The sequence below is a fragment of the Bombus affinis genome, chromosome 6 (genome assembly GCF_024516045.1).
Source record: "Bombus affinis isolate iyBomAffi1 chromosome 6, iyBomAffi1.2, whole genome shotgun sequence".
In the NCBI taxonomy this organism is placed as follows: domain Eukaryota; kingdom Metazoa; phylum Arthropoda; class Insecta; order Hymenoptera; family Apidae; genus Bombus; species Bombus affinis.
Genome location: NC_066349.1, coordinates 6,275,205 through 6,291,062, shown reverse-complemented (window position 1 = coordinate 6,291,062; position 15,858 = coordinate 6,275,205). Strand labels below are relative to the sequence as shown.

At 31.1% G+C, this 15,858-nt stretch overlaps 2 pseudogenes; both read left to right on the top strand.

Annotated features, from left to right (window-relative positions):
- The first annotated feature begins 195 nt into the window (after positions 1 to 195).
- LOC126917356 (transcription elongation factor SPT6-like) lies at positions 196 to 6,137 on the top strand (annotated as a pseudogene).
- A 3,258-nt stretch (positions 6,138 to 9,395) lies between these two features.
- LOC126917357 (transcription elongation factor SPT6-like) lies at positions 9,396 to 15,335 on the top strand (annotated as a pseudogene).
- Positions 15,336 to 15,858: the final 523 nt, after the last annotated feature.

The following is a 15,858-nucleotide window of genomic DNA, read 5'->3' as shown; positions in this document are numbered from 1 at the left end:
GTCTGTTATTCTGCTTTGTTATATATTTTTTCGAAAAATTCTTATATTTCTAATAGAAAATGGCACATTATTTGGATTTTGAAGCAGAAGAAAGTGAGGTAACTAATAAAATAGTGAAATACGTGCAATTATTTGTGAACATATAATAATTGTGAACATATCTAATGTTTCATAATTTTATAGGAAGAGCAACAACTTGATGTTAAAGAAAAGAAGAAACTTAAAAAATTAGAAGCAATGCAGGACAGTGAGGATGAATATGACGACGAAGGTATGTGAAATTTTTGATACAAAAAAGTATTTAGTTACTGTTTCTTTCAAAGCTTTTTAAGGTCCTAGGAAATACATTATTACTTATACATTGAATATTATTATTTATACATTATATATATTATTTATACATATTATATATATTATTTATACATTATTATATATATATATATATATTATTTATTCATTATACATTAAATATTAGAGTCAAGATTTATACATCATTAATAATATGTAAATTAATATTTACTGATACTTAGAAACATCTTCCTTTAAATTATATGTATGTTTAATATCTAGAAGATGATGGAGAAGTTCCCGGACTTATTGATGATAGTCCTATCGATGATGACAATGATGGTGAAGATAGTGATGGATCTGCTGATTCTAGAAAACGTAAAAAAAGTGATGATGAAGATTTTGATGATCGTTTAGAAGATGAAGATTATGACCTACTTGAAGAAAATTTAGGAGTTAAAGTTGAAAGGAAACGTCGTTTTAAGCGTTTACGTAAAATACAAGATGAAGAGTCAGAAGTGGAAGAAGAAAAAGAGATAGACGATGGAAGAGATGCTATTGCCAATGAATTGTTTCAAGGTTCTGGAGACGAGGATGAAGAAAGAAGTGAAGTTGACCACAGAGATGAAGTGGAAAGGTATGATGAGGAAGAAAGTGATGACGAAGATGATTTTATTGTGGATGGTGATGGAATACCCATAACCGAAAAGAGAAGAAAGAAAAGACCTACATATACGGATGCTGCATTGCAAGAAGCCCAAGATATTTTTGGCATTGATTTTGATTATAACGAATTTGGGAAATATGAAGAGGATGAGTTTGAAGAGGAAGAAGAGGAAGATGATGAATATAGTCATGATGATGCAGAAGACCGCCCATGGCGATCAAAAAAACATCTTAAGAGAAAGAGCACAAGGAAAAGTATTTTTGAAGTATATGAACCTAGTGAACTTATACGTGGACACTTCACCGATGTGGACAATGAGATTCGTATTACAGACATTCCTGAACGTATGCAACTTCGCGTTGTTCCCATTATACCTACAGTGGAAGATTCGGATGAATTAGATCTTGAAGCTGAATGGATATATAAACAGGCATTCTGTCAACCAACAATTTCAATACAAGATTCTCATCTAAATGAAGAAGCCAAAGAAAGAGCTAAAAAGGGTCCGCAAACAATCGGCAAAATTAAGAAAGTTTTAGATTTTATGCGTAATCAGAACTTTGAAGTTCCGTTTATTGCATTTTATAGAAAAGAATACGTGTTGCCAGAGTTAAACATCAATGATTTGTGGAAAATTTATAAGTTTGACATAAAATGGTGCCAACTTAAACAAAGAAAAGAAAATTTAGTGAAACTCTTTGAGAAGATGAGGAATTTTCAATTAGATGAGATTATGAAAAATCCAGATGCTCCATTACCTGACAACATACGAGTTATTAAAGACGGTGATATTGAACGACTTAAAAATGCTCAAACTTTTGAAGAATTAAATGATATTTATCGACATTTTATGTTGTATTATAATCAGGATGTGTCATCCATGCAAGAAAGTGCACATAAGAAGAAAAAACAAGCACAAAGGGAAGCTAAATTGAAGAAAAGACAGCAACAACTTGGAGAAGATCTACCTGAAATTGCTGATGTAGAAGATGAAGAAGAAGAAATAGACGAATCATTAAAGCAGCCGATTAGAAAAGGTCCTTACTATATTTGCAGAAAAGCTGGCCTAGACGGATTTATTAAAAAATTTGGTCTCTCACCCGAACATTTTGCTGAAAATCTTCAAGACAATTATCAGCGTCATGAAGTAGATCAAGATCCAATAGAACCTGCAATAGTAGCAAATGATTTTTGTTCTGCAATATTTACAACAAGTGACGAAGTACTTAAAGCTGCACAATTAATGGTTGCGATTCAGTTGGCGCACGAACCATTAGTTCGTAAATGCGTTAGAGAAATGTATATGGAGAGAGCAAAAGTATCCGTAAAACCAACTAAAAAAGGAATAAAGGAGATAGATGAAGGGCATGCCATCTATGGATTAAAATATCTTAAAAATAAACCTGTACGGGATCTTGTTGGTGATCAATTCTTAAAACTAATTGTAGCAGAAGAAGATAAATTAATTACACTTTCCTTTAGTGACGTGATAGAAGGAAATACTAGCAATAATTATATCGATGAAATAAAGCAACTATATTATAGGGACGAATTTAGTAAAAGTGTCCAAGATTGGAATGCATTAAGAACTGGCAGTGTTGAAGTAGCTTTAAATCGGATTATTATACCTCAATTGAAAAAAGAATTGAGATCCAATCTTTTATTAGAAGCAAAAGAATGTGTTATGAAAGCGTGTTGCCGCAAAATGTACAATTGGATAAAAATTGCTCCATATACTTGTGAATTTCCCGATGAAGATGACGAAGATTGGAATACTAGCAAAGGAATTCGTGTGATGGGTTTGGCATATGTGCCTGATCCGTCTCAAGCCGCCTTTGCTTGCATAATTTCTCCAGAAGGAGAATGTACTGATTACCTAAGATTACCGCATTTATTGAAACGTAAAAATAGTTTTATGGAAAGTGAAAAGACATTGAAAAAGGCACAGTTGCTTGGAATTAAAAATTTTATTGCCACAAAGAAACCACATGTTGTGGTAGTAAGTGGTGAATCTAGAGAAGCATTAATGATTGTATCTGATATAAAAGAATGTATAGCTAATCTTGCAAAAGAAGGACAATTTCCTACAATCCAAGTGGAAATATGTGATAATGAACTTACTAAAGTTTATGCAAATAGTAATAGAAGTATATCTGAGTTCAGAGATTATCCAGAATTGTTAAGACAAGCTATATCTTTAGCAAGAAAAATACAAGATCCTCTATTAGAATTCTCTCAGTTGTGTACCATAGATGAAGAAATTCTGTGCCTTAAATATCATCCTTTGCAAGATCAACTTTCTAAAGATGATCTTATAGAAAATTTATATTTGGAATTTATAAATCGTATAAATGAAGTAGGAGTAGATTTAAATAGAGCAGTTCAGCAGCCTTATACAGCAAACCTAGTACAATTTGTATGTGGCTTGGGACCTAGAAAAGCACAGGCTCTGATTAAGATTTTGAAACAAACTAATCAGAGATTAGAAAATAGAACACAGCTTATAACAGCATGTCATATGGGACCTAAAGTGTTTGTCAATTGTGCTGGTTTTATTAAAATTGATACAAATAGTTTAGGAGATAGCACAGAGGCATATGTGGAAGTACTAGATGGCTCGCGTGTACATCCAGAGACATATGAATGGGCAAGAAAAATGGCAGTAGATGCTTTAGAGTATGATGATGAAAATGCAAATCCTGCTGGTGCCCTAGAAGAAATTCTTGAATCACCAGAAAGATTAAAAGATTTAGATTTAGATGCATTTGCAGAAGAGCTTGAAAGACAGTGTTTTGGAAACAAGTGCATTACTCTTTACGATATAAGAGCTGAACTGAATTGTAGATACAAAGATCTCCGTGTACCTTACCAATCTCTAAATACTGAACAATTATTTGATATTTTGACTAAAGAAACTCCGGAAACTTTCTATGTCGGTAAATTAATTTTGGCAACAGTTGTTGGTATAAGCCATAGAAGACCTCGAGGAGATCAATTAGATCAAGCGAATCCTGTTCGAAATGATGAAACCGGATTATGGCAATGCCCATTCTGCTTGAAAAACGATTTTCCAGAATTGTTCGAGGTATGGAATCATTTTGATGCCGGTGCATGTCCGGGGAAAGCAACTGGAATTCGTTTAAGGTTGGATAATGGAATATCTGGATACATTCACGTAAAAAATCTGTCTGATAAACATGTCGCTAGTCCAGAGGAAAGAGTACGTGTCGGACAAGTAATTCATTGTCGTATAATTAAGATCGAAGTAGAACGATTTAGTGTCGAATGTACTAGCAAGACGAGTGATCTTATTGATAAAAATCACGAATGGAGACCTCAGCGAGACGTTTATTATGAAGTAGAGGCAGAAGAAAAAGATATGAAAACAGATGAGGATGCTAAGAAATTACAACAACGACAAACTTATGTAAAACGTCTTATAGTTCATCCTAGTTTCCATAATATAAGTTTTGCAGAAGCTGAAAAGTTAATGCCAACTATGAGGCAAGGGGAAGCAATAATACGACCTAGCAGTAAGGGAGCCGATCATTTGACCGTAACATGGAAAGTTACAGAAAATATTTATCAACATATTGATGTAAGGGAAGAAGGCAAAGAAAATGCATTCTCTTTGGGTCGCAGTTTATGGATTGGCAATGAAGAATTTGAAGATTTGGATGAAATTATCGCTAGACATATTAAATCCGATGGCTGCTTATGCTTCGGAACTTTTAGATTTTAAATATTACAAAACAAGCGTAGAAGGCATTAAAGATAAAGCAGAAGAAATTTTGAAGGAACAGAAGAAGCAAAATCCTGGAGGAATACCATATATTGTATCTGCAACTAAGGTATGTTCGAAAATATTTAATATTTGCTTATATTCCTACTTCAAAATTTTTATTTTTCAATTAAATTAATATTTTTTGTTATACATTTTAGAATTATCCTGGAAAATTTTTACTTTCGTATTTACCACGAACTCGTTGCCGTCATGAATATGTTACTGTAATAGCCGATGGATTTCGATTTAGAGATCAAATGTTTAATAGAATAAATGACTTGTTCCGCTGGTTCAAAGAACACTTTAGAGATCCTATGCCAGGACAAGCTACACCTGGTACTCCACATGGAACTATGACTTCCAGAACACCATACAATGGTACTCCAGGAGTGAATGGTAAGTTTCATATTACTAAGAATTTGGATCCTATAATAATTTTATTCTACTGAAATTAACTTCCTTTTTGTCTGTTTCTTTTTTTTCAGGAGTGAATGCAGATACAATACAGAGGGTAGCACAGAATATGCCACACGACATGTTACATTCACTCTCGAAAGTAGCAAATCAAACTCCACATCATTATCCACCATACACTCCAGGAGCTGCTAGTGTTAATAATTATGGAATGTATGGAAGTACGCCTTATACGCCTTCCGGCCAAACTCCGTTTATGACCCCCTATCATACACCACACCACACGCCTCATCATCCACAAACACCCAGCCACTCTCAAGGACCATTCTTACAACCAATTCCTCCAGCAATGAATTCAAATTCACATACAACTGCAAGATCACATAGATCTGTCACTAGTACATCTAATGCAACGAATTGGACAAAAGCGGCGGAAGCATGGGCTCGATCAAAGCAATCTTCTAATTCATTTTCTAATTATAATAATACTACTCCAAGATATGATGAATCTAGAAAAACGCCACGAAATCAAGAAGATCAAAATGGGAGAGCAACTCCGCGCAATAGAACCCCATCTGCACGTACTCCGTCTTATAAATCTCCTAGAGAAACTCCATTTACAAATTCTAGTCCCCGGAGTATGTCTAAGTGGAGATGGTACTCCCCTATATGATGAAAGTTGATAATCATACGTTTTACATGTATATGTAGCTAGAACAATTGGTTATTTGAAACAATACTCTATCGAATAGAGTATACTCTATTAACAAAAGAAAAAGAGTAAATTGAACCATAAATGTGTATGGTTTCATTTTCTGTTAATTGGCACAAAGCATTTTCTATATCAAATATGTATTACTAGTACAAATTATGCACTTTTTATAGAATCTTTTCTGAGGTTTTTGCTACAAATGTACAATTTTGATCGAGAAGTGTGTAATATATATGTACATAAAAAAGGAGGAAATTAACAGAAATGATTTAATTTTATATTTAACTTTATATTTCAATTTAGCAAAACAAATTTTATCATGAAAATGTTGTTTTCCTTCTTTATATGTACATTATGCTCTTTTTATAGAATCTTTTCTGAGGTTTTTTCTACAAATGTACAATTTTGATCGAGAAGTGTGTAATATATATGTAAATAAAAAAGGAGGAAATTAACAGAAATGATTTAATGCCAATTTTATATTTCAATTTAGCAAAACAAATTTTATCATGAAAATGTTGTTTTCCTTCTTTATATGTACATTATGCTCTTTTTATAGAATCTTTTCTGAGGTTTTTTCTACAAATGTACAATTTTGATCGAGAAGTGTGTAATATATATGTACATAAAAAAGGAGGAAATTAACAGAAATGATTTAATTTTATATTTAATTTTATATTTAATTTTATATTTCAATTTAGCAAAACAAATTTTATCATGAAAATGTTGTTTTCCTTCTTTATATGTACATTATGCTCTTTTTATAGAATCTTTTCTGAGGTTTTTTTCACAAATGTACAATTTTGATGGAGAAGTGTGTAATATATATGTACATAAAAAAGGAGGAAATTAACAGAAATGATTTTATTTTATATTTAATTTTATATTTCAATTTAGCAAAACAAATTTTATCATGAAAATGTTGTTTTCCTTCTTTATATGTACATTATGCTCTTTTTATAGAATCTTTTCTGAGGTTTTTTCTACAAATGTACAATCTTGATCGAGAAGTGTGTAATATATATGTACATAAAAAAGGAGGAAATTAACAGAAATGATTTAATTTTATATTTAACTTTATATTTCAATTTAGCAAAACAAATTTTATCATGAAAATGTTGTTTTCCTTCTTTATATGTACATTATGCTCTTTTTATAGAATCTTTTCTGAGGTTTTTTCTACAAATGTACAATCTTGATCGAGAAGTGTGTAATATATATGTACATAAAAAAGGAGGAAATTAACAGAAATGATTTAATTTTATATTTAACTTTATATTTCAATTTAGCAAAACAAATTTTATCATGAAAATGTTGTTTTCCTTCTTTATATGTACATTATGCTCTTTTTATAGAATCTTTTCTGAGGTTTTTTCCACAAATGTACAATTTTGATGGAGAAGTGTGTAATATATATGTACATAAAAAAGGAGGGAATTAACAGAAATGATTTAATTTTATATTTAATTTTATATTTAATTTTATATTTCAATTTAGCAAAACAAATTTTATCATGAAAATGTTGTTTTCCTTCTTTATATGTACATTATGCTCTTTTTATAGAATCTTTTCTGAGGTTTTTGCTACAAATGTACAATTTTGATCGAGAAGTGTGTAATATATATGTACATAAAAAAGGAGGAAATTAACAGAAATGATTTAATTTTATATTTAATTTTATATTTAATTTTATATTTCAATTTAGCAAAACAAATTTTATCATGAAAATGTTGTTTTCCTTCTTTATATGTACATTATGCTCTTTTTATAGAATCTTTTCTGAGGTTTTTGCTACAAATGTACAATTTTGATCGAGAAGTGTGTAATATATATGTACATAAAAAAGGAGGAAATTAACAGAAATGATTTAATTTTATATTTAATTTTATATTTCAATTTAGCAAAACAAATTTTATCATGAAAATGTTGTTTTCCTTCTTTATATGTACATTATGCTCTTTTTATAGAATCTTTTCTGAGGTTTTTTCTACAAATGTACAATTTTGATCGAGAAGTGTGTAATATATATGTAAATAAAAAAGGAGGAAATTAACAGAAATGATTTAATGCCAATTTTATATTTCAATTTAGCAAAACAAATTTTATCATGAAAATGTTGTTTTCCTTCTTTATATGTACATTATGCTCTTTTTATAGAATCTTTTCTGAGGTTTTTGCTACAAATGTAGAATTTTGATCGAGAAGTGTGTAATATATATATAAATAAAAAAGGAGGAAATTAACAGAAATGATTTAATGCCAATTTTATATTTCAATTTAGCAAAACAAATTTTATCATGAAAATGTTGTTTTCCTTCTTTATATGTACATAATGTTTAAAATATTCTACCTCAATGATATTACATCTTCAAACTATCAATTCTATACAATATATCTGTTTATATTTGCTCAAATATATCATATTACCATTTAGTTCTATTAGGTCATCCCATAAGTTCGTTCCGTTTTTCGAGCGGTTATATATGTTAAGATTGTTTATTTTTCAAGTGCATTGGTCCCTTATTGTCGTATGTTTATAAATCGACACATGAAATGTGTACACAAAAGTCGGCACGAACTTATGTGATGACCTAATATATATTATTCAAACACAGATACTGCCTTAATTCAAAAATATATGTATAAGTTTTATTTGTATAATAATTGACTTACTATCGATATGTTAATCTAAGCACGTGTAATTTTGATATGTATTTTATTATAAAATATTAGGAACATTAAACATGTGTTAAATAAGATGTTCGTTCTTTCTTTTCAACCCTTCATAAACTAATGATCATAGTTACAAATGTCATCATTTTGAATTTCAATTTTTAATAATTATTTATTATAAATAACAATAATATATATTTAAGAAATACTTTCAATATATATTAAAAAATCTGATAATGTATAAATAAAATGTATAAATAAAATGTATAAATAAAATAATGTATAAATAATGTATAAATAAAAATAATCATACTTAGTACACAAAAAAAGCATGTTTTTTTGTTTTAAAAATTATTTTATAGTTATAAAGCAGAATATATATGAAACATATACATGCATTTTATTAAATATTTTGCATAATGGTTTGCATAATTGACTGACATTATTTTAATAATGTAAACTGGCTACTTACTATAAAAAAAAATTATTCATAACTCGATCGCAGAGCCGTTACTTACTGCAGCGGCGGATTAAGGAACTATACTACAAAGAAAGTTGCCCCACCAAGAAAGTTTCTGGACGATCACAATACCCATAGACGCGTAGTATTAAACAGCTGTAGCGATCAGTCAGTGCTTCTTGCGCCGTAGTACGATTCTTCCGTCTGTTATTCTGCTTTGTTATATATTTTTTCGAAAAATTCTTATATTTCTAATAGAAAATGGCACATTATTTGGATTTTGAAGCAGAAGAAAGTGAGGTAACTAATAAAATAGTGAAATACGTGCAATTATTTGTGAACATATAATAATTGTGAACATATCTAATGTTTCATAATTTTATAGGAAGAGCAACAACTTGATGTTAAAGAAAAGAAGAAACTTAAAAAATTAGAAGCAATGCAGGACAGTGAGGATGAATATGACGACGAAGGTATGTGAAATTTTTGATACAAAAAAGTATTTAGTTACTGTTTCTTTCAAAGCTTTTTAAGGTCCTAGGAAATACATTATTACTTATACATTAAATATTATTATTTATACATTATATATATTATTTATACATATTATATATATTATTTATACATTATTATATATATATATATATTATTTATTCATTATACATTAAATATTAGAGTCAAGATTTATACATCATTAATAATATGTAAATTAATATTTACTGATACTTAGAAACATCTTCCTTTAAATTATATGTATGTTTAATATCTAGAAGATGATGGAGAAGTTCCCGGACTTATTGATGATAGTCCTATCGATGATGACAATGATGGTGAAGATAGTGATGGATCTGCTGATTCTAGAAAACGTAAAAAAAGTGATGATGAAGATTTTGATGATCGTTTAGAAGATGAAGATTATGACCTACTTGAAGAAAATTTAGGAGTTAAAGTTGAAAGGAAACGTCGTTTTAAGCGTTTACGTAAAATACAAGATGAAGAGTCAGAAGTGGAAGAAGAAAAAGAGATAGACGATGGAAGAGATGCTATTGCCAATGAATTGTTTCAAGGTTCTGGAGACGAGGATGAAGAAAGAAGTGAAGTTGACCACAGAGATGAAGTGGAAAGGTATGATGAGGAAGAAAGTGATGACGAAGATGATTTTATTGTGGATGGTGATGGAATACCCATAACCGAAAAGAGAAGAAAGAAAAGACCTACATATACGGATGCTGCATTGCAAGAAGCCCAAGATATTTTTGGCATTGATTTTGATTATAACGAATTTGGGAAATATGAAGAGGATGAGTTTGAAGAGGAAGAAGAGGAAGATGATGAATATAGTCATGATGATGCAGAAGACCGCCCATGGCGATCAAAAAAACATCTTAAGAGAAAGAGCACAAGGAAAAGTATTTTTGAAGTATATGAACCTAGTGAACTTATACGTGGACACTTCACCGATGTGGACAATGAGATTCGTATTACAGACATTCCTGAACGTATGCAACTTCGCGTTGTTCCCATTATACCTACAGTGGAAGATTCGGATGAATTAGATCTTGAAGCTGAATGGATATATAAACAGGCATTCTGTCAACCAACAATTTCAATACAAGATTCTCATCTAAATGAAGAAGCCAAAGAAAGAGCTAAAAAGGGTCCGCAAACAATCGGCAAAATTAAGAAAGTTTTAGATTTTATGCGTAATCAGAACTTTGAAGTTCCGTTTATTGCATTTTATAGAAAAGAATACGTGTTGCCAGAGTTAAACATCAATGATTTGTGGAAAATTTATAAGTTTGACATAAAATGGTGCCAACTTAAACAAAGAAAAGAAAATTTAGTGAAACTCTTTGAGAAGATGAGGAATTTTCAATTAGATGAGATTATGAAAAATCCAGATGCTCCATTACCTGACAACATACGAGTTATTAAAGACGGTGATATTGAACGACTTAAAAATGCTCAAACTTTTGAAGAATTAAATGATATTTATCGACATTTTATGTTGTATTATAATCAGGATGTGTCATCCATGCAAGAAAGTGCACATAAGAAGAAAAAACAAGCACAAAGGGAAGCTAAATTGAAGAAAAGACAGCAACAACTTGGAGAAGATCTACCTGAAATTGCTGATGTAGAAGATGAAGAAGAAGAAATAGACGAATCATTAAAGCAGCCGATTAGAAAAGGTCCTTACTATATTTGCAGAAAAGCTGGCCTAGACGGATTTATTAAAAAATTTGGTCTCTCACCCGAACATTTTGCTGAAAATCTTCAAGACAATTATCAGCGTCATGAAGTAGATCAAGATCCAATAGAACCTGCAATAGTAGCAAATGATTTTTGTTCTGCAATATTTACAACAAGTGACGAAGTACTTAAAGCTGCACAATTAATGGTTGCGATTCAGTTGGCGCACGAACCATTAGTTCGTAAATGCGTTAGAGAAATGTATATGGAGAGAGCAAAAGTATCCGTAAAACCAACTAAAAAAGGAATAAAGGAGATAGATGAAGGGCATGCCATCTATGGATTAAAATATCTTAAAAATAAACCTGTACGGGATCTTGTTGGTGATCAATTCTTAAAACTAATTGTAGCAGAAGAAGATAAATTAATTACACTTTCCTTTAGTGACGTGATAGAAGGAAATACTAGCAATAATTATATCGATGAAATAAAGCAACTATATTATAGGGACGAATTTAGTAAAAGTGTCCAAGATTGGAATGCATTAAGAACTGGCAGTGTTGAAGTAGCTTTAAATCGGATTATTATACCTCAATTGAAAAAAGAATTGAGATCCAATCTTTTATTAGAAGCAAAAGAATGTGTTATGAAAGCGTGTTGCCGCAAAATGTACAATTGGATAAAAATTGCTCCATATACTTGTGAATTTCCCGATGAAGATGACGAAGATTGGAATACTAGCAAAGGAATTCGTGTGATGGGTTTGGCATATGTGCCTGATCCGTCTCAAGCCGCCTTTGCTTGCATAATTTCTCCAGAAGGAGAATGTACTGATTACCTAAGATTACCGCATTTATTGAAACGTAAAAATAGTTTTATGGAAAGTGAAAAGACATTGAAAAAGGCACAGTTGCTTGGAATTAAAAATTTTATTGCCACAAAGAAACCACATGTTGTGGTAGTAAGTGGTGAATCTAGAGAAGCATTAATGATTGTATCTGATATAAAAGAATGTATAGCTAATCTTGCAAAAGAAGGACAATTTCCTACAATCCAAGTGGAAATATGTGATAATGAACTTACTAAAGTTTATGCAAATAGTAATAGAAGTATATCTGAGTTCAGAGATTATCCAGAATTGTTAAGACAAGCTATATCTTTAGCAAGAAAAATACAAGATCCTCTATTAGAATTCTCTCAGTTGTGTACCATAGATGAAGAAATTCTGTGCCTTAAATATCATCCTTTGCAAGATCAACTTTCTAAAGATGATCTTATAGAAAATTTATATTTGGAATTTATAAATCGTATAAATGAAGTAGGAGTAGATTTAAATAGAGCAGTTCAGCAGCCTTATACAGCAAACCTAGTACAATTTGTATGTGGCTTGGGACCTAGAAAAGCACAGGCTCTGATTAAGATTTTGAAACAAACTAATCAGAGATTAGAAAATAGAACACAGCTTATAACAGCATGTCATATGGGACCTAAAGTGTTTGTCAATTGTGCTGGTTTTATTAAAATTGATACAAATAGTTTAGGAGATAGCACAGAGGCATATGTGGAAGTACTAGATGGCTCGCGTGTACATCCAGAGACATATGAATGGGCAAGAAAAATGGCAGTAGATGCTTTAGAGTATGATGATGAAAATGCAAATCCTGCTGGTGCCCTAGAAGAAATTCTTGAATCACCAGAAAGATTAAAAGATTTAGATTTAGATGCATTTGCAGAAGAGCTTGAAAGACAGTGTTTTGGAAACAAGTGCATTACTCTTTACGATATAAGAGCTGAACTGAATTGTAGATACAAAGATCTCCGTGTACCTTACCAATCTCTAAATACTGAACAATTATTTGATATTTTGACTAAAGAAACTCCGGAAACTTTCTATGTCGGTAAATTAATTTTGGCAACAGTTGTTGGTATAAGCCATAGAAGACCTCGAGGAGATCAATTAGATCAAGCGAATCCTGTTCGAAATGATGAAACCGGATTATGGCAATGCCCATTCTGCTTGAAAAACGATTTTCCAGAATTGTTCGAGGTATGGAATCATTTTGATGCCGGTGCATGTCCGGGGAAAGCAACTGGAATTCGTTTAAGGTTGGATAATGGAATATCTGGATACATTCACGTAAAAAATCTGTCTGATAAACATGTCGCTAGTCCAGAGGAAAGAGTACGTGTCGGACAAGTAATTCATTGTCGTATAATTAAGATCGAAGTAGAACGATTTAGTGTCGAATGTACTAGCAAGACGAGTGATCTTATTGATAAAAATCACGAATGGAGACCTCAGCGAGACGTTTATTATGAAGTAGAGGCAGAAGAAAAAGATATGAAAACAGATGAGGATGCTAAGAAATTACAACAACGACAAACTTATGTAAAACGTCTTATAGTTCATCCTAGTTTCCATAATATAAGTTTTGCAGAAGCTGAAAAGTTAATGCCAACTATGAGGCAAGGGGAAGCAATAATACGACCTAGCAGTAAGGGAGCCGATCATTTGACCGTAACATGGAAAGTTACAGAAAATATTTATCAACATATTGATGTAAGGGAAGAAGGCAAAGAAAATGCATTCTCTTTGGGTCGCAGTTTATGGATTGGCAATGAAGAATTTGAAGATTTGGATGAAATTATCGCTAGACATATTAATCCGATGGCTGCTTATGCTTCGGAACTTTTAGATTTTAAATATTACAAAACAAGCGTAGAAGGCATTAAAGATAAAGCAGAAGAAATTTTGAAGGAACAGAAGAAGCAAAATCCTGGAGGAATACCATATATTGTATCTGCAACTAAGGTATGTTCGAAAATATTTAATATTTGCTTATATTCCTACTTCAAAATTTTTATTTTTCAATTAAATTAATATTTTTTGTTATACATTTTAGAATTATCCTGGAAAATTTTTACTTTCGTATTTACCACGAACTCGTTGCCGTCATGAATATGTTACTGTAATAGCCGATGGATTTCGATTTAGAGATCAAATGTTTAATAGAATAAATGACTTGTTCCGCTGGTTCAAAGAACACTTTAGAGATCCTATGCCAGGACAAGCTACACCTGGTACTCCACATGGAACTATGACTTCCAGAACACCATACAATGGTACTCCAGGAGTGAATGGTAAGTTTCATATTACTAAGAATTTGGATCCTATAATAATTTTTATTCTACTGAAATTAACTTCCTTTTTGTCTGTTTCTTTTTTTTCAGGAGTGAATGCAGATACAATACAGAGGGTAGCACAGAATATGCCACACGACATGTTACATTCACTCTCGAAAGTAGCAAATCAAACTCCACATCATTATCCACCATACACTCCAGGAGCTGCTAGTGTTAATAATTATGGAATGTATGGAAGTACGCCTTATACGCCTTCCGGCCAAACTCCGTTTATGACCCCCTATCATACACCACACCACACGCCTCATCATCCACAAACACCCAGCCACTCTCAAGGACCATTCTTACAACCAATTCCTCCAGCAATGAATTCAAATTCACATACAACTGCAAGATCACATAGATCTGTCACTAGTACATCTAATGCAACGAATTGGACAAAAGCGGCGGAAGCATGGGCTCGATCAAAGCAATCTTCTAATTCATTTTCTAATTATAATAATACTACTCCAAGATATGATGAATCTAGAAAAACGCCACGAAATCAAGAAGATCAAAATGGGAGAGCAACTCCGCGCAATAGAACCCCATCTGCACGTACTCCGTCTTATAAATCTCCTAGAGAAACTCCATTTACAAATTCTAGTCCCCGGAGTATGTCTAAGTGGAGATGGTACTCCCCTATATGATGAAAGTTGATAATCATACGTTTTACATGTATATGTAGCTAGAACAATTGGTTATTTGAAACAATACTCTATCGAATAGAGTATACTCTATTAACAAAAGAAAAAGAGTAAATTGAACCATAAATGTGTATGGTTTCATTTTCTGTTAATTGGCACAAAGCATTTTCTATATCAAATATGTATTACTAGTACAAATTATGCACTTTTTATAGAATCTTTTCTGAGGTTTTTGCTACAAATGTACAATTTTGATCGAGAAGTGTGTAATATATATGTACATAAAAAAGGAGGAAATTAACAGAAATGATTTAATTTTATATTTAACTTTATATTTCAATTTAGCAAAACAAATTTTATCATGAAAATGTTGTTTTCCTTCTTTATATGTACATTATGCTCTTTTTATAGAATCTTTTCTGAGGTTTTTCTACAAATGTACAATTTTGATCGAGAAGTGTGTAATATATATGTACATAAAAAAGGAGGAAATTAACAGAAATGATTTAATTCTATATTTAATTTTATATTTAATTTTATATTTCAATTTAGCAAAACAAATTTTATCATGAAAATGTTGTTTTCCTTCTTTATATGTACATTATGCTCTTTTTATAGAATCTTTTCTGAGGTTTTTTTCACAAATGTACAATTTTGATGGAGAAGTGTGTAATATATATGTACATAAAAAAGGAGGAAATTAACAGAAATGATTTTATTTTATATTTAATTTTATATTTCAATTTAGCAAAACAAATTTTATCATGAAAATGTTGTTTTCCTTCTTTATATGTACATTATGCTCTTTTTATAGAATCTTTTCTGAGGTTTTTTCTA